Here is a 22,467-nt window from a genome sequence, read left to right as displayed (position 1 = left end):
AGTTTATGTTTATCAGAAGCTCTAATGGACACCTCAGTGTTACTGGCGAGTGAAAATGGGGAATAAGTGAATTTTGCTCAGTTAATACACATTGTTTCAAATCTTCGGCTCCATGTTGGGGGGTGGTGAGAGGGCAGGTAAGGAGGAAGTAGATGTGTCATGGAACTGGCTAAATAGGGGACTTGGGGCTTAGAAGACTGCAAGTTGCTTGGTATTAGTCCTATAAGGTCCTTTTCAGCAGTTTGACTACTCATTAGTCACATTTTTGGTGACCTTATCTGACTTCTAGGTTGGTCACACAAAACCTGTCTCTGACCTTCAAGTGTCCTCCATAGTCTTACTGGTCCAGACTTAGGGTTACCTGGATCTTTAACCCTCCCACTGTCCTGAATTTATTATACTCTCACTCTTGCCTCAGCTGGAATGTCATCCCCACCGTTCTTTGCCATGAAAGCCTGTTCATCTTTGAAGACCCAAATGAAATCCAACTTCTTCTTGAAGATCTTCCCTGGCTGCTCTGGCCGTCTTTGAGCTTCAGTGTTGGGACTCTGAAACCTGCAGATATCCATGCCACATAATTTAACCCTGGATTTTACCCTATATTTTTTGTTTCCTTCATCACAAGCATATTGATCTTGTGTTCTCAATTAGATATTTGGCTTTTGAGAACATAGATTCTGCCTTATTCTTCTAGTTCTTTCATGGCACCAGATATTGAAAGATGATATCAATTGGTGGAATGTCAGGATCAAGGCTGTGCAAGGCTTGATGAAGTCACACGAAGGTAATGGTAGTTTTGAGACAGGGATGTAGATTTTCTGACATCTGCTATACTTCAGTGTTCTTTGTAACTTATGTCTGGTTGAACATTTTTAAGTCACCCTTTGGAAGTCACAAATGATCAGAATCTGAAATATATCCACAGTCTAATAATTCCAAGCAGAGTCTGCAGCCAGCATTCATGCAACCTATCTAAGTGCAGACAATAGGTAACCAGAATTCTCAAGGAGCTGTTAGATAAGAGAACCCTAAACCGGGTGGAAGAAGAAAGGTTTTAAGGGTGCAGTGCCTAAAGGCAGGACCCCATGCAGAACAGAACAGCTGTGGGTTCATGAGACACCCAAGGAGCAGGCAGGTGCAATGACCTGACTTGCCTGCAGCTTTTACAAACAATGAGTAGCTCAATAGGGCAGGCAGGCTGGTTAGTGAGCAAAGAGTTATGGTGTCTGATGTCATGCCCTTAAAGCTGTGGGATAGTTGAGATGTTATGTGCATAGTCTGGCTAAAGAATTATTGATCACATGTTGGATTTCTAACTTCTCTCAGATGACCTCTTCAAAGGAGAGACATTGATCTACACTTTTGTATTGCTGCTGATGAGTGCAGTGGTCTACCCTGTTGGCTGCAGGTAAGGGTGTTGCTGAAGCAGGCTTTTATCTGTAGCTTTAAGTAGGCGAACCAACTCTCTCCTGCAAGGAGGGTTAACCAGAACTTCTCTTCTTGACTTTGGGTCAGGCCTTGTTAAACCTCCTGAAGATTTGGGCCCGAAGAACTGTGCTGAATAGGGAGAAGCCGCTGTGTGGGACTGACTGATGCACGGTGTTTCAGAGAATAAAGTGATGCCCAAGGTCCTTGTCAAGACTTAGGATTTGGGAAGAGACTTCGGTTCTGCTCAGTCCTGTGTTAATCTCTAAGAGATAACTGAGCTTCAGTGGCCAGAGCCACCTCTACAAAATGACTCTGGACAATAATAAAATTATGTGCCAACTTGCTAGGTACACTTTATGTAATTTACCTTATTTAACCTTTATCACATCCTGTAGAGTGGGCCTTAGTGCCCCCATTTTATAGATGCAGAAACTGAGTGTCAGTAACTTGCTCAAGACCACGCCTTGTCTGGGACTCAAACACAGGTTACCCAAACCAGTAGCTCTACCACAACTTTCCTATAAAAGTTGTTCCCAAGAACAGTTTCCAGGTAATTTCTCTGTATATAAGTCTATTGAGTTAAACAAATTCAGAAGCAAAAATAATACAGAATTAGTGGAGGGCAGGGAGACTAATTATAAAATAACTGAATACAAGCTCTTCTCACTGCCCAGCAAAGTTTCATGAGAAAAGGCCTGGGACCAGCCATGCTGGAAGGTGATAAGTGCAATGGAGAAAAAGAAAGCATTGCAGGGGGATAGAGTAAGAATATCAGGGCTGGGTGGGATGGTGGCAGTTTTACAGTGATGGTTCAGGAAGGTATCAAAGAGAGGATGACATTAAAAGAAGACCCTTTGGAAGGAGGTGGCGGTGTTAATCATGTTGATATCTGGGAACAGCAAGAGCAAAGGCTCTGAGGCAGAGGTGTGCCAGACACATTCCAGCAAAGAAGGGAGAGAAGCTAGAATGCAGCCAGCCAAATGGAGAGTAGTAGGAGGCAAGGTCAAAAAGTAATGGAGAACCCCATTGTGTTAGGACTTGTGGTTTTTGCGAAGAACATACATCCTTCTCTTTTCTCTGGAAAATACAAGGCACATCTGGACGTTTGGAATTTGTTCGGTCATCCTTCCCCTGATGTGTCAGGATGTCATGAAGTGCGCTGAGAAAAACTACTGACCTTAGCTACACTTGACTAAGCAGGATGGTTTTATTGTTATTAGAGTATAGAACTGAGTCTCCCGGAAGCTGATCCTGATTCAAAGATTTGAGTACAGGTGATTTACTGAAGAGCTGAAGGAGGAACCAGTAGAAGAGTGGGGAAGGAAGGTGGAAGGGGAAAGCAGCCAGTGAAAGGTGCATTACTAAACCAGTACTATCCCAGGGCAGCAGAAACTTAACCCTGGGAGCCAGTGTAGAATGTTTGCCTCAGAATTATCCCACCCAGGGAGTGAGGAATTTGGGCGTTTATACACCAATCCTTGCTGGTCAGTGGTCATGGCTGTTTCTGAGGGGCCTTAATTCCCCACATTTCCAGTCTGCGACATTAGTAGCAAAGTGACTCAGTGCCATGGTGCCAGGTAAAACCCTCAGATGAAGAGCTGCCTTTCCGGGTAGTTGAAAGGCAGTTTCTGCCCTGAATTGGTAAGAGTGGGGCTGGACAGACATCAACAGAGTTGCTGACCTCTCTTAAAGCTTTTGAGTCTTGTCTCTATGCCACTTGCATTTGTGGCTCAGATGGTAAAGAATCTGCCTGCAATGCGGGAGACCCAGGTTCAACCCCTAGATGGGGAAGATCCTCTGGAGAAGGGAATGGCAACTCACTGCAGTATTCTTGCTTGGAGAATTCCATGGACAGAGGAGCCTCGTGGGCTTACAGTCCGCGGGGTTGCAAAAAGTTGGACACGACTAAGTAACACTTTCTATGCTGCTTACTAAGAGAGAAGAAATAGAAACCCCCCTTTCCTCCTCTTCTATTGTAAGAAACTGCTGCTGCTGCTGCTACTAAGTCACTTCAGTGGTGTCCAACTCTGTGCAACCCCATAGACGGCAGCCTACCAGGTTCCTTCGGCCCTGGGATTCTCCAGGCAAGAACACTGGAGTAGGTTGCCATTTGCTTCTCCAATGCATGAAAGTGAAAAGTGAAAGTGAAGTCACTCAGTCGTGTCTGACTCTTCGCGACTCCATGGACTGCAGCCTACGAGGCTCCTCCGTCCATGGGACCCTCCAGGCAAGAGTACTGGAGTGGGTTGCCATTGCCTTCTCTGATAGTAAGAAAACTTTGGCTGAAATTCTCAAAGGGAATAAGTGAAAACTTGAGATCAACATATAGATCACTCTCATCCACCTTTGTTTCTTGTAGCAAAAGATAGCTAATCTATAAAACACATATTGGCTTCAAACACCAATCTTTTAAAAGGAAAGAGAGAGAACATTCATTGCTAATTGCTACTGTCAGGGTTAAGATTATTTCTTGGCATACAGTACAGGGAGATTTTGCAAAGATGCTCATTAATATCATCTGCAGTTCATGGAAACCTTGTCTGACAGATGAGCAGCTCTGTGACAGGACTCATGCTGTCAGGGACGCTGACTACAAGAATTGGGGGACGGAGCATTCCTTCCTCCCAGGAACTCTAACCTGCTCGTCTCCTCCCTGGATGTCCCCTCTGTAATGAGAAGCTCATTGTTGCACAGTAGAGAAAGATCAGTAAAATCTCCCTCCTCCAGCAAGCCTGCCAGGCCAAACATTATGCCCCAGGGGAAGTTATACGCCTCTTGGGGGAGCTGGGTAGACTTTGCATAGGGGGTCTCTGTGTGTCCCCGTCAGTTGCTTGTGTTTCAGTAGCTTGGGATGGTTTTGTATGGGCAATGTACTAAGTGAGGTTTTCATACTTCTTAATAGTTGAAAAAAGTCGGAAGAAGAAGAAGTCAGGGCACCTGAAAACTCTATGATAATCAAATTTCAGTACGTGCCAGCCGTGCTCATTTGCTTTTGTTTTGTCTGTGCCTAGTTTTGCTCTGTGATGAAATAATTGAGAAGCTGAGACCACATGGCCCACAAAGCGTACAGTGTTTACAGACTGTCTGTTTACAGAGAAGCTTGCTGAGCCTTGCAATGAAGAATGGTTTTGGTGACAGTCTGCTCTCCTGACTGCACATCTAGTGCTGAGATGAGGTGCCTGCTCAAAGCCCACAAGCACAGGTGGGCTAATCACTCCTGAAGATTATTGGCATGCAACGGAAAGTGATGGCACTGGATCTGGGTCCCCAAACAGACCCACACTTGGGGGTAATTTGAATGAGTTTTATACTTGTCACTTTCATCCCTGTAGTTCTAAAACTTGAGAGACTTCTGAAGTAAACAGAATCAGAGGAAGAGGGCAGCCTGGCTAGACAAGAGCTTGCTGAGGGCCATTTGTAGGACTTAACATAGTCTTGTCTTCTGATACTCCTGCTTCTTTTGAAGCTACCACATTGAATGTGTGAAGTTATTGGAATTCAGCTTTTCACCAGTCCTGTAACTCTTCACTCAATAGTGTCAATTTTGTCAGTGAAATAAAAAACCTGGTGAAGAAATTGCTAGAATATTTTAGGAAGTTGCAGAGCTGTAGAGGAGGCCCTCTTAGTAGCATGAGCACATGGATACTAGAGTCCCGTCCTGACAAAGCAAGAGACTTTATTGGGAAGGGACGTCTGGGCAGAGAGCTGGAGGGTAAGGGAACCCAGGAGAACCGCTCTGCCACATGGCTCGCAGTTCGGGTTTTATGGTAATGGAATTAGTTTCCCGGTTGTTTTTAGCTGATCATTCTGACTCGTAGTCCTTCCTGGTGGCTCACGCATTGCTCAGCCAAGAGGGTTGCCTGCAAGAAGGATTCTGGGCAGTGGTTGGACACATGGTGTCTCCTTTTGACTTTCCCTGAACTCTTCAGGTTAGTGGTGGCTTATTGTTCTGTGCTCCTTACCAGGACCTCCTGTTGGAGAATAACTCATGCAAATGGTTACTATGGTGCCTGGCCAGGGTGGGTGGTTTCAGTCAGTGTGCTTCCCCTAACAAAACCACGTATAAATCAAGTATTATAATCTATGCATAGACATCTGCATGAAAACGACAATGGTAAAATGTAGAGATCAAGTCAAAGCATCCTGTGTAGGAAGTTATCATTTGTGTGTGTATATGTGTATATAAGAGAGAGAGAGAGACTAACAGAAATACTGATCAGAACAGTGAGACAAAGCCAGCCTCTTCTGCAGAAATATTCATTTATGGCAGAGTAAGCATACATCTTCCAAAGACAAAGATAAAGGAATGTCTGCCAGGCAGGGGGTGGAGGGGAGATGTCTGTGAAATTTCTGTGGGCTTGGCTTCTGTGTTGAAATGTGCAGACCATCTATTGGCTCCAGGTGGTCCAGCTCTAATGTCAAGTCCAAGCCATGGGGATCATCATGAGGTGTACCCATGTAGCATCAGCTGTCAGGTGGTTGAGGTAATGTGCATGAGAGGTTAAATGCAGAAAAAGTGGAAAGCGTTATAGATAACCCCCAATAGCAGCTAAACAAATCCAGGCAAAACTTTGTCTGTAATGGACTTAATGAACACCAATTTACTTAAAATGACATCTAATATTTAGGGACACATTTTGTGTTTTACAGATGTTATCTAAGTATAAAAATAATGCAAGCATAATACTTAGGGGACTCAAAATATCACAAATTGCTTAATGAAAAGTGGTAAAATAGTCTTGTTATTGTCTGCTTCTTGGCAGAGCTCTTTCATTGAACATTAGAATGAGATGACATCAGTTTGTCACTTGGCAAATGGTCCTTTGCCTTCTAAACTGTCCAGCAGGTGGTCTAGGTGATAAAGTGCAATGCCAGCTTGATCTTGTTTTTGCTAGCAGCTTCTGCCCCACACTACTGCCATCATTCAGCACCTCTCAGTCGGGCAACCACACCATGTGTCATTGCCTAGCGTCTCATGCCCCAGATCCCATGCATCACAGTCAAGCCACACAGCTCTGAAGGTAAATTACCCAACTTCTTAATGTCAGTTGCTTCAGTGGCTTTTACTCCCCATCCACTCTCTGTAAGTCTGGTTCTAGCATTAAATCAAAACTCCAGATCCTGGGTTTTTTTGCAGCAAAATTCAAGTTTTGCTCTCCAGAGCATACTTCTGTTTTTCTCTAATTTCAGATTAAAATGTGAGAAGCAGATAGTTAAGAATCCTCTGGTTGACCCAGATAAATCAAAGAAAGGGACAGTGCACTAACATGAGTTTACAGTTGGTGAGAACTCCCAAGATTCTGCTAGTCAGACCTTGTGCTGCTTCCTTCACTGTGCATGGATGGAAACATGGGGATTCCAGCAGATAGGAGTGTTTACAGTTGGCTGGGGTGGCAGTGGCCTTGCATCTTTGGTATATAGTTTCAAACAGTTGATCTCTCCTGAAACATAGATTTTTTGTTGTTGCTGTTAATTTATATCACTGTATTTTTTTCCTGTGGTGAATACACAAGCTAGTAAATCTTGACTAAGAACCAAGAGTTGACTTTACTCTAGAGGCCAGGAAAGGTAGCATTCACCTGAGGAAGGGGAAGAAGCAATGATCCCTGAAAGATAAAACTGCCCAGATCTGTGGAAGTTCTACCGGCCTCCTCATAGAGGGAAGTGGTACCTGTACACTTAGGTGCAGAATCATAGTATCTGATGCATGCTTTTTAGTTCTGGGTATCTATGAGTAACTTCTGAATAAAAGTACATGTAGTTTATTGGCATTAATACATATTTAAACTCTACTGATACATAGAAATAAGATGTGATTACATTATAATCTATTTCAAAATTAGTACTAGGTCAAGAGCAGAGTACTAATATAAGTGTAACCAACACAGTATGTTCATTAATAGAACCTGTTATTAGGATCTAGTGGTTTAGGTCCTTGCATTTCATTCTGAGGGGCATACTGGGAGTGGTGGTGGTGGTGTGTTAGTTTATTTGACTGGTGTAATGAAGTCTCACAGACTGGTTTACAGAATAGAAATCAATTCTCTTCTAGTTTCAGAGGCTGGAAGTCTAATTCATGGTTTGGTTTCCTCTGAGACCTCTCTTTTTGGCTTATGGATGGATACCTTCTCACTGGTCCTCACATGATCTTTCCTGTGTGCAGAGGTGTCCCTGTGACCAAACATCTTCTTATAAAGACATCAGTCAGACAGGGTTAGAGCCCACCCTAATAGTTCCATTTTACCTTAACTACCTCTTCAGAGGCCCCGACTCCAAATACAGTCATGTTCTAATATACTGGGGGCTAGGGCTTCAGCATATGAATTTGCAGGAATGCAGTTCAGCTCATAGAAGAGAGAATATAAGGAAAGTTATAGGAATGATCTTTTTAAAAGTTAAAATTTTAAGCAATCTCCACACTGTTCTCCATAGTGGCTGTACTAGTTTGCATTCCCACCAACAATCTAAGAGGGTTCCCTTTTCTCCACACCCTCTCCAGAATTTATTGCTTGTAGACTTTTGGATAGCAGCCATTCTGACTGGCGTGAAATGGTACCTCAATGTGGTTTTGATTTGCATTTCTCTGATAATGAGTGGTGTTGAGCATCTTTTCATGTGTTTGTTAGCCATCTGTATGTCTTCTTTGGAGAAATGTCTGTTTGGTTCTTTGGCCCACTTTTTTTTTTTTCATTTTTTTTCCCATTTATTTTTATTAGTTGGAGGCTAATTACTTTACAATATTGTAGTGGTTTTTGCCATACATTGACATGAGTCAGCCATAGATTTACATGTATTCCCCATCTGAACCCCCCTCCCGCCTCCCTCCCAATCCCATCCCTCTGGGCCATCCCAGTGCACCAGCTCTGAGCACTTGTCTAATGCATCCAACCTGGACTGGTGATCTGTTTCACACTTGATAATATACATGTTTCGATGCTATTCTCTCAGATCATCCCACCCTCGCCTTCTCCCATAGAGTCCAAAAGTCTGTTCTATACATCTATGTCTCTTTTTCTCTCTTGCATATAGGGTTATCGTTACCATCTTTCTAAATTCCATATATATGTGTTAGTATACTGTATTGGTCTTTATCTTTCTGGCTTACTTCACTCTGTATAATGGGCTCCAGTTTTATCCATCTCATTAGAACTGATTCAAATGTATTCTTTTTAATGGCTGAATAATATTCCATGGTGTATATGTACCACAGCTTCCTCATCCATTCGTCTGCTGATGGGCATCTAGGTTGCTTCCATGTCCTGGCTATTATAAACAGTGCTGCAATGAACATTGGGGTACACGTGTCTCTTTCAGATCTGGTTTCCTCAGTGTGTATGCCCAGAAGTGGGATTGCTGGGTCATATGGCTGTTCTATTTCCAGTTTTTTAAGGAATTGCCACACTGTTCTCCACAGTGGCTGTACTAGTTTGCATTCCCACCAAGAGTGTAAGAGGGTTCCCTTTTCTCCACACCCTCTCCAGCATTTATTGCTTGTAGACTTTTGGATAGCAGCCATTCTGACTGGCATGTAATGGTACCTCATTGAGGTTTTGATTTGCATTTCTCTGATAATGAGTGATGTTGAGCATCTTTTCATGTGTTTGTTAGCCATCTAACATGTCTCTTTGGAGAAATGTCTGTTTAGATCTTTGGCCCACTTTTTGATTGGGTCTTTTTATTTTTCTGGAATTGAGCTACAGGAGTTGCTTTTATATTTTTGAGATTAATTCTTTGTCTGTTGCTTTGTTTGCTGTTATTTTCTCCCATTCTGAAGGCGAACTGCCATATGACCCAGCAATCCCACGGCTGGGCATGCACACTGAGGAAACCAGAATCAAAAGAGACATGTGTACCTCAGTGTTCATCGCAGCACTGTTTGTAATAGTCAGGACATGGAAGCAACCTGGATGTCCATCAGCAGATGAATGGATAAGGAAGCTGTGGTACATATACACCATGGAATATTACTCAGCCATTAAAAAGAATACATTTGAATCAGTTCTAATGAGGTAGATGAAATTGGAGCCTATTATACAGCATGAAGTAAGCCAGAAAGGAAAACACCAATACAGTATACTAACGCATATATATGGAATTTAGAAAGATGGTAACGATAACCCTATATGCAAGACAGCAAAAGAGACACAGATGTATTGAACAGTCTTTTGGACTCTGTGAGAGAGGGCCAGGGCGGGACAATATGGGAGAATGGCGTTTAAACATGTAAATCATCATATGTGAAACAAATCACCAGTCCAGGTTTGATGCATGATACGGGGTGCTTGGGGCTGGTGCAATGGGATGACCCAGAGGGATGGGATGGGGAGGGAGGTAGGAGGGGGGTTTAGGATGAGGAATACGTGTATACTCATGGCGGATTCAAGTCAATGTATAGCAAAACCAATACAATATTGAAAAAATAAATAAAAGCCATTCACTGGTGAAGGGAAATGGCCTTGTTATCCTAAAAGAAAAAAAAAAGGAGTTAATTTCAAAAAAAAAAAGGTAAAATTTGGATACAATTCGATAGTTTCAAGTGTTACATGTAAAACTTAATTTCTGGGGTTCTAGGGACTATATTTTAATGATTTCTTGATCATGTCAAAAAGCTCTAGAAGTTTTTTTTTTTTTTTTTTTGCCAGAGATGAGAGTTAACCAAAAAGATCAAAAGGAATTTAAATTTTTACTTTATCAGCAAAGAAAGCCTGAAGTTTTACTCCACATGTTCAACTGTGTAAGAAGCATAGCATGTTTTTAGGTCTTTAGTTTCTAATTCTGAATCTAAGTCCTCATCTTACTCATCTGGCATAAAATCCACCCCAATTGGAGTTCCTCCCCTGCTCCACAGAGGCCCTCAGGATCCCATAGACTGTGGGCAGAGCAGAGCATCAGGAAAGATTTCTGACCCTAGATCTACCCTGGCTCCCTGTGTGCTCCAGGCCTTCAGGATCCCATAGACTGTGGGCAGAGCAGAGCATCAGGAAAGATTTCTGACCCTAGATCTACCCTGGCTCCCTGTGTGCTCCAGGCCTTCAGGATCCCATAGACTGTGGGCAGAGCAGAGCATCAGGAAAGATTTCTGACCCTAGATCTACCCTGGCTCCCTGTGTGCTCCAGGCCTTCAGGATCCCATAGACTGTGGGCAGAGCAGAGCATCAGGAAAGATTTCTGAGCCTAGACCTACCCTGGCTCCCTGTGTGCTCCATGCGTACTTGTTGTCTGGCTAGCATGTTCCTTGCCCGAGCCTCACGGTTTCTTAGAGGAAAGCAGTGTTGCAGCACCCCGGAGTGGCCTGGGGGGTCTGGCTTCTCTGTTTTTTCCTAGTGTGGGTCTTAGGGTGGCCAGAGCTTTACTCTCTGGGGGTAGCTGCAAAAATCTCTAGGATGTGCAGTCTCTGCGCAGCCCCTTTTCCCATGGACTGCACTCCCCTGGCAGCTGTACAATTGAGAATGTGAGGGCCGAGGAGGCAGCTGGCTGTGCAGCCTGAATTCTGCCAGTCTAGGAAAATGCAGACACAATGTAGGGATGGCTGCCCAGACCTCAGTGTATTGTATCATATTTTGTGTGTGCGGCGCTGCTACAGAACCATAGATTTAATTCCAAACTTGACAGTTGTGCTACAGCCTATAAAATTTTTACACTGATTTTCTATATATATATAATTTACAGTCTATAAAATATTTATATGGAAATATTTTCTATATTTTCTGTAAGATCCTATATTCCATATATTATTTCTGTACCACTGAATATTGGACTGGGAGTCAGGAGACCTGGGTTCTACTTCTGGCTCTCGGCTACTAGGCTGTGTGACTTTGGGTAAGTCAACTCATCTTCCTGATTTTCTCATGTATGAAGCAAAGGGAAGGAACTGTGAAGTATCCAAGATCCCGTTCAGCTGTAACACTTTCTGGTTCATTTCCTCCAGGCAGCTATAGACAGGCAGCCCTTGGCCCATTGCAGTCCCTAGGCATTCTGCCAGAGATACCCTGGTGAGCTTTCGTCACAGCCCAGGAAGGAGCCCCCTGTCAAATGGAAGAAGAGCGTCACAGTGTGGATGGGAGTGCAGAGTCTGGTGTCTAAACTACAACAAGAAAAAGAAGTCAGGACCACAAATAGTCTTAGAGGCAAACAGCGGTAAAGAATATAGGCCTTGGAGAAGGCCTATCTAGGAGTGAGCCTGGCTTTAGGGCTCCCTATTTTGTGATCTTGGGCAAACCTCTGAACCTCAGTCTCCTTATGTGTATTCCTTTAGTTGAAAATGTGAAGTACATTTTTTACATTTGATATGGGGTTTGGTAAGGGTTCAGCAAACATTATGGTCATTGATTTATCAAAAAGGCATCTGTCAAGAGACTAAAAATCTTCAAATATCTCCTGAAAGACACTTATCAAATCCTCCCCAAAGAAATCATTCTGGATTCTCTCATATTTAAAAATGGGTTCCTTTACCTGCTAATTTGTTGTCATACAAAACAGATCATAATTGTGGAGATAAATGTAAGAATTTTGTAGAGTAGGGTATTGGTTCATATCATTATGAATATAATTTTATGATTAACCATTATATTAACTTGTTTACTTGCAAGCTCTGGGAAGATTTGAACCACATAGTGAATGAGCATGTCTTTTAATGTTAGGGCATCTTTTCCTGATTTTCTTGGGACAGTCTAATTTATGTACTTTATCCTTCAGCTATTATTTAAAGTACATTTTTATGCTCAAAAGTATACTGATGTAGACAATAATTTATAAAATTACCCTATTTAAGTTAATTACTTGTTGGGTTGACAGTTATTGCTACAAAAAGCTATTTGGGGAACGTTGTTTTCACGAAGAAGTCAAATTAGACATACATCTTGTCAACTTCATTTTCTGGAGGGTCCAATTCCTGTACATCTGACTGTGGCCTGCAAGAGTCTGGAAACTATCAAAGATGGCTATTTAGGAGTTTCCACAGGAATAGATGTCTTAATTGTTTCCAGAAAAGATCAAGCTGGAGCTATAACTTGAGGAAAAGGATTATGAAAACTCTTGATAATATTATTAAGATTTAAATTTTTCATTTTTTCCTCCCTTCATTCCCACCGTGCTAAGCAGTGACAGCACAATGGGGAGCAAGTTCTGTATGGTCCATTCTTGCCTCCATGGTGCTCACATTTTGCAGAAGGACACAGATGAGACAGAAGTTTGACCAGAAAAAAATAAATATTGTGACAAGGAACACAGAAAGAAAGGAACAAAGAAAGAGCTAAGGTAGAACATAACGGAAGCACGTGGGAGCAATCTGCTTTTAAATTGAGTTGTTGGAGGAGGTCTCTTGAGGACATAGCATTTAAACAAATGCAGAAGTGAGAGAGAAGTGCTACAGTGTGTAGGAAACACTACTGTGTATGTTTGTGTAACTGAGAGATCGATGTGGCCAGAAATCGCTGAGCCATGGGGAGAGCCTGACAAGATGAGGTGGGAAAGATGGACAGAGACCAGGTCATGCTGGGCCCAAGAGCCTATAGTAAAGAAACTGGATTTTGTTCCAGGTGAAATAGAAAGCCATTAAAGAGTTTTAAGTGGAGGAATGGCATGATCCAACTTTTGTGTAATGTTTTATGTAACGTTGATCAAATATACATTGTAATTTACTTTCCTGCTGTGTGGAGAAAAGATTGAGGTAAATGATGAAAAAAGTTGGAAGTAGAGGGATCAGTGAGAGATGATGGTGGTCTGGCCTGGGCTGGTAGTGGTGGAGATGGACAGGATCATGACACATTTTTCAGGTTGGTTCTATAGGATTTGCTCAAAGGTTGGATACTGACAGTGTAGAAGTGGAGAATCAAGAATGAACCCATGATTTTGCCTTTGTTGTTGTTGTTGTTCGGTTGCTTAGTTGTGTCCGCTCTTTTTGACCCCGTGGATTGCAGCACTCCAGGCTTCCCTGTGCTTCACCATTGCCCAGAGCTTGCTCAAACTCATGTCCATTGAGTCAGTGATGCCATCCAACCAACTCATCCTCTGTCATCCCCTTTTCCTCCTGCCTTCAATCTTTCCCAGCATCAGGGTCTTTCCTAATGAGTTTGCTCTTCGAGCTTAAAGATACAGAATTTCAGGTTGAAAGACTAAGCAAACTGGCCAAGACTGCATAGGTTGTTAGTTTTGCTTTAGGTGCTGGGTACTTATATAGGAAGGTGTAAAGGCAAGTTTGGGGGCCAGAAATAAAGACTTTTGTTTAAAAAATATTAAAAATATTAAAGTTGAGAGGTTTCTGGTATACTCAAAGTTAAGAACACCACATAGGAAGTTGGATATGTAAGCATGGATCTCTGAGAAGTATGGGCTTTAATTATAAATTTTGTACTCATTAGCATGTCCATAAAATTAAACATTGGGAATGATGAGACCACCTGGGGTGAGCATATTCAGAAAAGGAAGGAAGGGAGGGAGGCAAGAGGAGAGGGAGAATAGAACTGAGCCTTGAGTAATAGTCACGTGTGAAACAGAGAGGAGACAGAGACAACAGTGGAGAAAAAGGAAAGATCCACTGAGATACGGAAAGTCAGGAGAGAGAAAGATGTGACAGAAGCCGAGAGAGGAGAGTGCTCCAGAAAAGAGGATGCCGCCAAATAAGCTGAGAATAGAGAAGTGTCTGTGGAATTGGTCCAGGAAAGAGGATACAGCCAAATAAGCTGAGAACAGAGAAGGGTCTTTTGGATTTGGTCACAAGGGTGGAAATGACCAGAGACCTGACAAGAGCAGTCAAATCATCATTTTCAGTATTTGAAAATGATGTATCGGGACTTTAGAAGCAGACCTGTGGAGGGGGTTGTTGGGGCCTGGGGAGGCCTGGAAGAGATAGCGCGGCTGGTAACTCTGCATATCATAATTTACCTGGTGCAGGTTGAACACACGCTAGAAGGTCTAGAAATGTTCATGGATTGACTTTAAAAAAAGAAACAGAAAATACCCTGCAGTTGGCATTCCTTTTTAACTCTGTGAGAGGCAATGTAAAGTCTGAAGGATACAGTTTCATACAAGTCCAACATGGGTTTCTCTTAGAAATAATGTATGAAATGATTTCATTCTATTATTCTCTAAACAGGATGGTTACAATATTATTATCCCAGTTTAGAGATTCAGAAATTCAGGTTGAGAGACTAAGCAAACTGGCCAAGACCACATAGCCTCTTGTGGCAGAGACAGGAGTTCCCTGGGTCGGCCCGAGTCCCAGTCTTGTGGAACTTCCCACTCCTTCCCAGGAAAGAAATCCATGACTCAGGACGCTGAGGCCATGTCAGCTCCCAGAGCAGTGGCCAGGAGGACAGTCACTCTCTTTGTGTTATACTTTTCCTCTCAGTTTTTCTCCCTTTCCCTTGGTAAGCTGTCATTTCCTCCGTTTTCTGTTTTGGCCATTCTTTGTGCAGCAGCTGGAGAGCCAATGAGGTCTTGGGTCCCTTCCCTACCTCGTTCTCTGGGCTTTTAATTCTGTGAATATCTTGTCATCAAAAGGCAGAAGGAACATGGCAAAGGCAGATGGATGACTTACTGGGTTGGAGAGAGGGAGGGGAGGGCACATGGGCAAGGCTATTATGTGAGAGACCGTGAGGTTTGTGCACACATGATTTAATTTTCAGCAAGAGTCTTTGTTATCACACTCAGGTACAGGGCTGGTAAATACCTTTTTCTTAATTCTTTTGAATAATTAGGTTCAGGTGGACATACATACATAGTGTAGTCACTGTTCCAAAAATATGAAGCCTGAGCAGGCACATAACACAGTTCACACAGTTGTCTGAGCCCCACTTAGGGACCAAGGAGCCAGGCTGGGTGGACAGAGGTCCTCAGTGATATGGCCGTATCACCCTGGGAGTTCTCATATGCAAACCACTGGGCAAGCAGAATTTCAGAGGCTCAGAAGACAGAAATCCAGAGAGAATTTCTCGGCACTGTCCCAGATGGATCATTTAAAAATATCCTTCCCAGAGCAGGACGTTCTGCATCTCCCTGGTCACCTGCTCTCATGCTCCCAAGCTGTTCAGTGACCACAATAAGAAAGGGATGGCTTTATAAACATTTCTCACAACGGTACTCTAATTAAAACAAAACCCTTCTATGTTCTGAAGCTTTTAAAAGCTTCGTTGTAATAAATGTTTGCAGAAATAAAGCTTTCCTTTGTGTTTCTTTGCAACACAGGGAAAGCTGCCCACATTTCCACAGCAGTGTGGGATGCTGAAGAGAGAGAGCCTCTTCAACGTGGGATGCAAATTTATGAAAACATCATGCAAATCAGCATAGTTCCAGTGTTTCAAAACAAACAAACAAACAAACAAATGACAGGAAAGAGAATGATTACTCTGCCTCATGGAGGGTTCCTGACTCCACTTAAAGGGTTGTCTGGGTGTGTTTGTGTATGTATATGGGGTGTGTGTATGTCTCTCAGGGCATGTGTGCATATGTGTATGCATGTGTTTGTAAAGGTGACAGAGGAGAAGCAATGAGACCTGAGTGTTCTAAGGAAATTAGCACTTCAACTCTTTTTTGCTGTGTCCTGAGACCCAAGAATGCCCTCCCTTGTCAGCAGTAATAATTATTATTGGTGTGAAACAGGGTTAGATGTCTGTTCAGTTGTGTGGAAGGAAGTGTTGTAACATGGACACAGAGGCAGAATGTGAGTCAGGCCAGGAGGAGTGCCCTGCAATGCTAGCACAGGGTGCCCTGCTCAGCCATGCTTTGGAAGACCCAGCTCTGGAATTCTTCCCAGCTATGTCTCTGCCTTGGGAGAGGAATCTGCAGATCCAGTGGCGATGTCCCTCTGGAGCTGGCCACTCTCTTCCAGGTCATGGTCTGGGGAACCAGAGAAATCTCAGAATTCTAGCATGGAGCCTGGCCCACTGGATTGTTAGGAAGGTATGCTTAGCTAGGGAGGGGAGGAGATTGTATTTCATAGTTTGATAGCTTGACTTGTGACTTTTACCCAGCCCTATGGTATATAAGTGTCCTCTAGTTCTCAAGCCCTGGTAGTACCACTGCGAGGAGTGGGTCTGGCCAGAGGACATTTTGTAATCCTGGGTCAGCCTCTAGAGTTTATGCCATCCAGACAAATTCATTTTTCCTCTGGGCTTTGGATCCCTAATTGGTCAATGACAGTCATGGTGAGGTTGAACCTGGTGAGCACTAAGTGCCTTGAAAGATAGATATCTCTACAAATGGAAGAGCATTTAAAAACAGTCTCCTGTGCCTGGTGAGCCACAGGGGTTGTGATGCCGAAAAAGGGATGCATATTGCCAGTTCCATACAGGTTTTATATTCATGTTTTCTAAATTGGAATGGAATTCAGTGGTTAAAAAATCTGTTAGACTCATCACATGAGTGAATTTTAAAATATTAGATTTGTACACAATTGTGGCAGTTGCACTAATGAATTTGATTTAATTGTGCATATTTGGATTTACAGTCTTCTGAACTTAATATGCAAGCTTGTATGAATAACATGCAAAAAAGAGTTCAAGTGCTTCAAATAACCCACCCCAAGACCACAGCACCATAACCTAGCACTCATGATTATCAATATTATCCAACAATTAGACACTGTACCAAGTGATACAGTTTGTGGATGAACTGTTGCAAGTCCTCTTCATTCAGGACCAACAGGTGCCCTGCAAGCCCAGTGTATGGTGATTCTGAGGTAAGCTAGTGCAGTGTGTGTGTATGCTCACTCGCCTCTCAGTTGTGTCTATTCTTTGTGACCCCATGGACTGTAGCCCACCAGGCTCTTCTGTCCATGGTATTTTCCAGGCAAGAATACTGCAGTGGGTAACCATTTCCTACTTCAGGGGATCTTCCCCACCCAGGGATCAAACCTGCATCTCCTGCATCTCCTGCATTGGCAGGCATATTCTTTACTGCGGTGCCACCGGGAGGCCCAAACTAGTGCAGAAGTTACACCAACATGTATTTCCTCTGCTCACGTTCAGGCCAGTCCCCCTCACGTCTGCCCTTACCCCCTTCCCACCGCATGAATAATGAGCTGACGGCCTGGCAGTCACACACGTGCCTGTGGAGATGGGGACGTGGTAAGCCCATGCTTTGTGTCCTCATCGCCCCAGAACGACCACCTTTGCTGGCCTCAGACACTCAAAGTAAAGGGGCCTGAGGCAGGCTGGGGTATCTGAGCTGCTTATACGTGAAACGAAGAGGAGACAAAGCGTGGGCTTACCACGTCCCCATCTCCACAGGCACCTGTGTGACTGCCAGGCCCGTCAGCTAATTATTCATGTGGTGGGAAGGGGGTAGGGGCAGATGTGAGGGGGACTGACCTGAACGTGAGCAAAGGAAATACATGTTTGGTACTTGCCCGTTTGGTTTACCACCTTCCTTCATAACTTGAAGAAGATGCCCTGGCTTATCCTCCTTTGTGTTCCATAGGCAGGAAAGTTACAACAGCAGACCGTACATGGAGCCCTGGTGGTAGCTTCTATGTCTCTGGCTTCCCTGAAGCTCCTACAAACAGGTTTAATAGTCCAAAGCAACACTGTTGAGTGAAAATGTACTTTAGACTGCAGATGTGAGCCACAAATATAATTTTCCATTTTCTAGTGGCTTATTTCAAAAGTAAAGAGAAACAGGTAAAATTAATTTTCATAATATGTTTAACCCGAGATCTAAAATAGTATCATTTCCATTTGGAATCAATACAAACATTATTAATGGGACATTTTGCCTTCTTTTTTCCCTTCAAACTAAGCCTTCAACATCTGGTGTCTTTCTTAGCCTTGCATTGCATTTCATTTGGGACTGACCACACTTGAAGTGCTCAGTAGCCCTGTGCGGTTGGCAGATTGGACAGCGGAAGCACAGAGCGCCCACCTTCCCTGACAGGGGCTTACCATACTAGGAGGCTGGAGGTGGGAGGACGGAGAAGCCTAGCTGTCAAATGCACTGCCTGTTTATCTTTGCAGTAATATGAATAACCGTCCCATCTTGTATGCCTACTTATGTAATTAATTAGCATTTATATAGCAGTTTATGTTTGCAGAGTGCTTCATTTATATAGCTGCTAGTATATTTATCTACTTGCATGTTATACTTTCAAGTGTGCCTACCTGTACTAATTACTGCTATGATTATTGAAGTTATTTAAGAACACAATTCATAGTTACCTTCAAGAACCCCAGCAACCATTTTAATAACAACCATAAATTCCATCTTCCATCTTCAACTTCTGTCTACTTTACAAAGAAATTGCATACCTACAACCAATATTCTCCCAAGTTCTTGGCTGCCCTCAGAATGAAAAACGCATTTAAAAGCAATCTGGTAATTGTCTTTTTCCCTTTGTCAGCTTAAATTTCACATGAACAAGATAGAAATTTAATGACATATTTTCCAGTTACAACAGCCTTGATACACAGCATCCCAGCATGCTGCTGCTGCTGCTGCTGCTAAGTCGCTTCAGTTGTCTCCGACTCTGTGCGACCCCATAGACAGCAGCCCACCAGACAGACGCTATCCCTGGGATTCTCCAGGCAAGAACACTGGAGTGGGTTGCCATTTCCTTCTCCAGGGCATGAAAGTGAAAAGTGAAAGTGAAGTTGCTCAGTCGTGTCCGCCTCTTCGCGACCCTATGAACTGCAGCACACCAGGCTCCTCCATCCATGGGATTTTTCAGGCAAGAGTACTGGAGTGGGGCGCCATTGCCTTTTCCTATCCCAGCATGAAAAGTATAATAACAAATAATGACCACTACCACCCAAGAATCCCATCGCTAATATCAAATGTCATTTCCCAGTCCCAATCCAAAACTCTCTGACAAATGGCAGGGTTCCTGAAGAGGTAGGGGATGAGCGTGCAGTCAGGCAGAGACCCAGGCCCTGTGCCCTCGTCACCCAGGTGATGTGGTACCTTCTTGGTCTATGGCCTGGTTTTCTGAGAAGAGAAGCAGCCAGGGCTTGTTGAAGAGACTGGGAGAAGACAGAGAATTGGAGAGACGAGGGAACTTGAATTATCAGTCCTGAGCTATAAGAAGCATAGGATTGTGCAGTGCTTGGGAGGCTTGAAAGAACATGCCACCTTGCCCATTTCCCTCCCCATCTCCTCTTTCCCTCCCCTCATATCAACGAGGGGGAAAAATTACGGCGCTCCAATTCATTCTATGGTTCTGCTGCTCTCAGTGATTGGAAACGCCAGTGAGCGGAATGACATATATCATGTGATGAAAGGAGAGTGCAAAGATATTCACTAACAGCTATGAAATGCAGCTGCTTCCGTAGCAGAACCAGGCAGCTCATGAATGGAACACAGCAACACCACCCCAGAGACTTAAGACTAACTCTGCTCTGAAGCAATTTTGTGAGCCCAATACTGGGGATTAGAGACGTACATGAGAGATCTTATGCCACAAATCACTGCATACCCAATGCTTCTGCTACCTACTCTGGTCTCCCCTGGGGAGAAATCATTAAGCTTCTTTCTGTCCCTCTTTAAAATGGGAGCTGAATTAGTAACTTACCATAAAAGAGTGTTTTCTTAACTACTCATGTACAAATGGCTGGATATTATTGAATGAAAGGTATCAAGGAAAATGCAAGCTATTACCATGATTATTTTTGCTCTAATATAAAGTAGCAGGCCAAAGCCTTTCTATCTTTCGGATTATGTTTCAGTTCAGTGATACTTCAGGGAATGGCCTCTTAGGGCTCTGACCGCCATTAGCACAAGCATCATTTCAAAGGCAAAGCCTGAGAGGCTGGCGTCCCCAGGCCTGGCTTGATTGATGTGGAAGTGTGATTGGAAGAAAAGAGCAGATTTGGAAGAGAGAATGAGGGCTCGTGTGGCGTCCTCGTCCTGAGCCGTCACATCATGCAAATATTCATCTTTTTAACCCATTGCTTCCTCTTTCAGAGTGTGTCCATTTCCAAGACCTGGTTTGAGGGTTGGCCCTGTGAGGCTGGGGCACCCAGACTGATTACTGTCAGAATCACACTCTGACTTGTTCTGAGGCATCAGGCCTGATCACAGGCATCATAGATAAGCATGGGCTGACATAATACTTCCTTGCTGGAGAAGATGAGAGACAAGCTTTCCTCCGTGTTGTCTCTAAGGGCCTGTGGAAGGAGGGATATGGGAGGCAACTTTTCAGACAAATGTGAGAACTGAAGTTTTCTTGAAATTGAACCAGAGCCAGGGGCTCGTCCCTCTGCCACTGGTCTTGCCCCAGGGTCAGTACCAAAATGAGCACCACTCATTTAAAAGGGTGATGGTCCTGTCCAGCCAGGGTTTGGGAGTCACACTGCGATGCCTGGGGAACTCGTATTGATAGTAATTGGCTCTGATTTACATCTTTGAATCATGCTGTGATGGTATCTGCAGTGGGAATGTGGGCAAAAGAGAAAGTGACACATATAGTAATTATGCTCGAAGATTGGTGGTGTTAGAATAAGGCCTTGGAATGGTTTCTACGGAATTCTTTTGATCAAAACATTTACTCTGTTGGAGAGAATACTATAGGATGATCTTGAATGATTAGACAAGCTCCATGGTCCAGTGGGACAGATGAGAGAGAAAGCCCATCACTTGCTAGATCTCTATGTTATACATAGAGCTGTATATTCATCTTGCTAAAAAAAATCTTCTTCATGAATTTTGTTATATTATTTTTGCTATTAATGTCATAATAGTGACAAGAGAATGTTGAAACCCCATTTAGCTTCTGACTCTCTGTATAGAGAAACTATTTCCCCTTCCACACATAATTTTTTGATCATTCCTTAATTGTACTTCTGCTTTTGTAAGTTTATTTACCGCCTTCTAAATATGTATCTTAATTCACACTCCTGGTCCCATGGGAACCTATAAAATGTAAAATCTTGTATAATAGCAGAGGCAGCCACAAATATTTTAATATCCAGGGCTGCTTCTGAATCCTAATTTTGCAGATGGCGTGAAGTTCATTTTATAGCAGCTACTGAAAACTAATAAATGCCATTCACATCACTCAGCATTGTCAATAATCCAGCAGATTGTGTGCCCAGGGATGCTGGGGAAGCAGGAGCAGCTCCCAGCTCTTCCCTAACCAGCCTCCAGCTGCAGGCCCCAGAGCTGCCTTGCCTTATCAGCTGCCACAATTCAATTCAGGTCAGCAAGGAGGCTCGTCTTCTGGTACTTCTAATCTTCCAGTGGAGAGATGCTTGCAGGAGGGTAACTGCTGCAAGGAACACACCAGGGAGACAGGTGAGCTAGCTCCCCACCTCCACCTCCCGCCACCCCCACCCCCCCTGCCGCTTGCTCTGTTTACATTCTTCAAGTGCAAGAGATGAGCAGAGGAGGAGCAGCAGCAGGAAAGTGGCAGTGGTTGAAGTCGTTATGGACCGAATGTTCTGTCTCACCCCGAGTTCATACGTTGAAACCCTAACTCACAATGTGATGGCATCAGGAGGTGGGGGCCTTGGAAAGTAATTAGGTTCAGATGAGGTCTTGAGGCCCCCGTGATGGGCCTTGGAAAGTAATTAGGTTCAGATGAGGTCTTGAGGCCCCCGTGACGGAATTGGTGCTCTTCTAAGAAGAGGAAGAGGGCACCCTCCCTCTTCCCATCACGCACTGAGGAAAGGCCAAGTGAACACACAGCAAGAAGGTGGCCTTTTCCAAGTTAGGAAGAGGGTTCTCATCAGAACCCAGCCATGCTGGTGCCCTGATCTCAGATTCCAGCCTCTGGAACTCTGAGAAAATTGGCATCTGTGTTTAAGCCACCCAACCTATGGTATTTTGTGATGGCAGCCTGAGCCAACAAAGACAGAAGTCATGTAGCCCTTCTTTTAGGATTTCTTTTTTTCCCCTTTTTGGTAAATTATCCTATAAGAAAAAACAAAAGCTCAAATGATGACAGAATAGTAAGGAGGTCAGAAGCAGACTCAGAGAATGTATCATTCATCCTCCATCTCTTTATTTTGCCAGATAGTTATCAAATTCTTACTGTGTTCCAGACACTGTGCAAGATTTTATTTATATGTAGCTAAATTTTTAAATTTGTGTATTTATGTTAATTTATATTAT

The 22,467-nt window shown here is 43.5% G+C and overlaps 1 long non-coding RNA gene across 4 annotated transcripts in view; it reads left to right on the top strand.

The window, feature by feature from the left end:
- LOC110124442 (uncharacterized) overlaps positions 1-22,467 on the top strand; it is a 240,987-nt gene that overhangs the window by 81,146 nt on the left and 137,374 nt on the right. For all 4 annotated transcript variants that reach the window (XR_011491248.1, XR_011491247.1, XR_011491250.1 and 1 more), the window contains one exon: positions 1,327-1,408. This is a non-coding gene — a long non-coding RNA (uncharacterized lncRNA). The remainder of the gene's footprint in view (positions 1-1,326; positions 1,409-22,467) is intronic.

Source organism: Odocoileus virginianus, chromosome 14, assembly GCF_023699985.2.
Source record: "Odocoileus virginianus isolate 20LAN1187 ecotype Illinois chromosome 14, Ovbor_1.2, whole genome shotgun sequence".
NCBI lineage: Eukaryota > Metazoa > Chordata > Mammalia > Artiodactyla > Cervidae > Odocoileus > Odocoileus virginianus.
The sequence above is the reverse complement of the archived record's forward strand: the minus strand, read 5'-3'. Positions and strand labels throughout refer to the sequence as shown.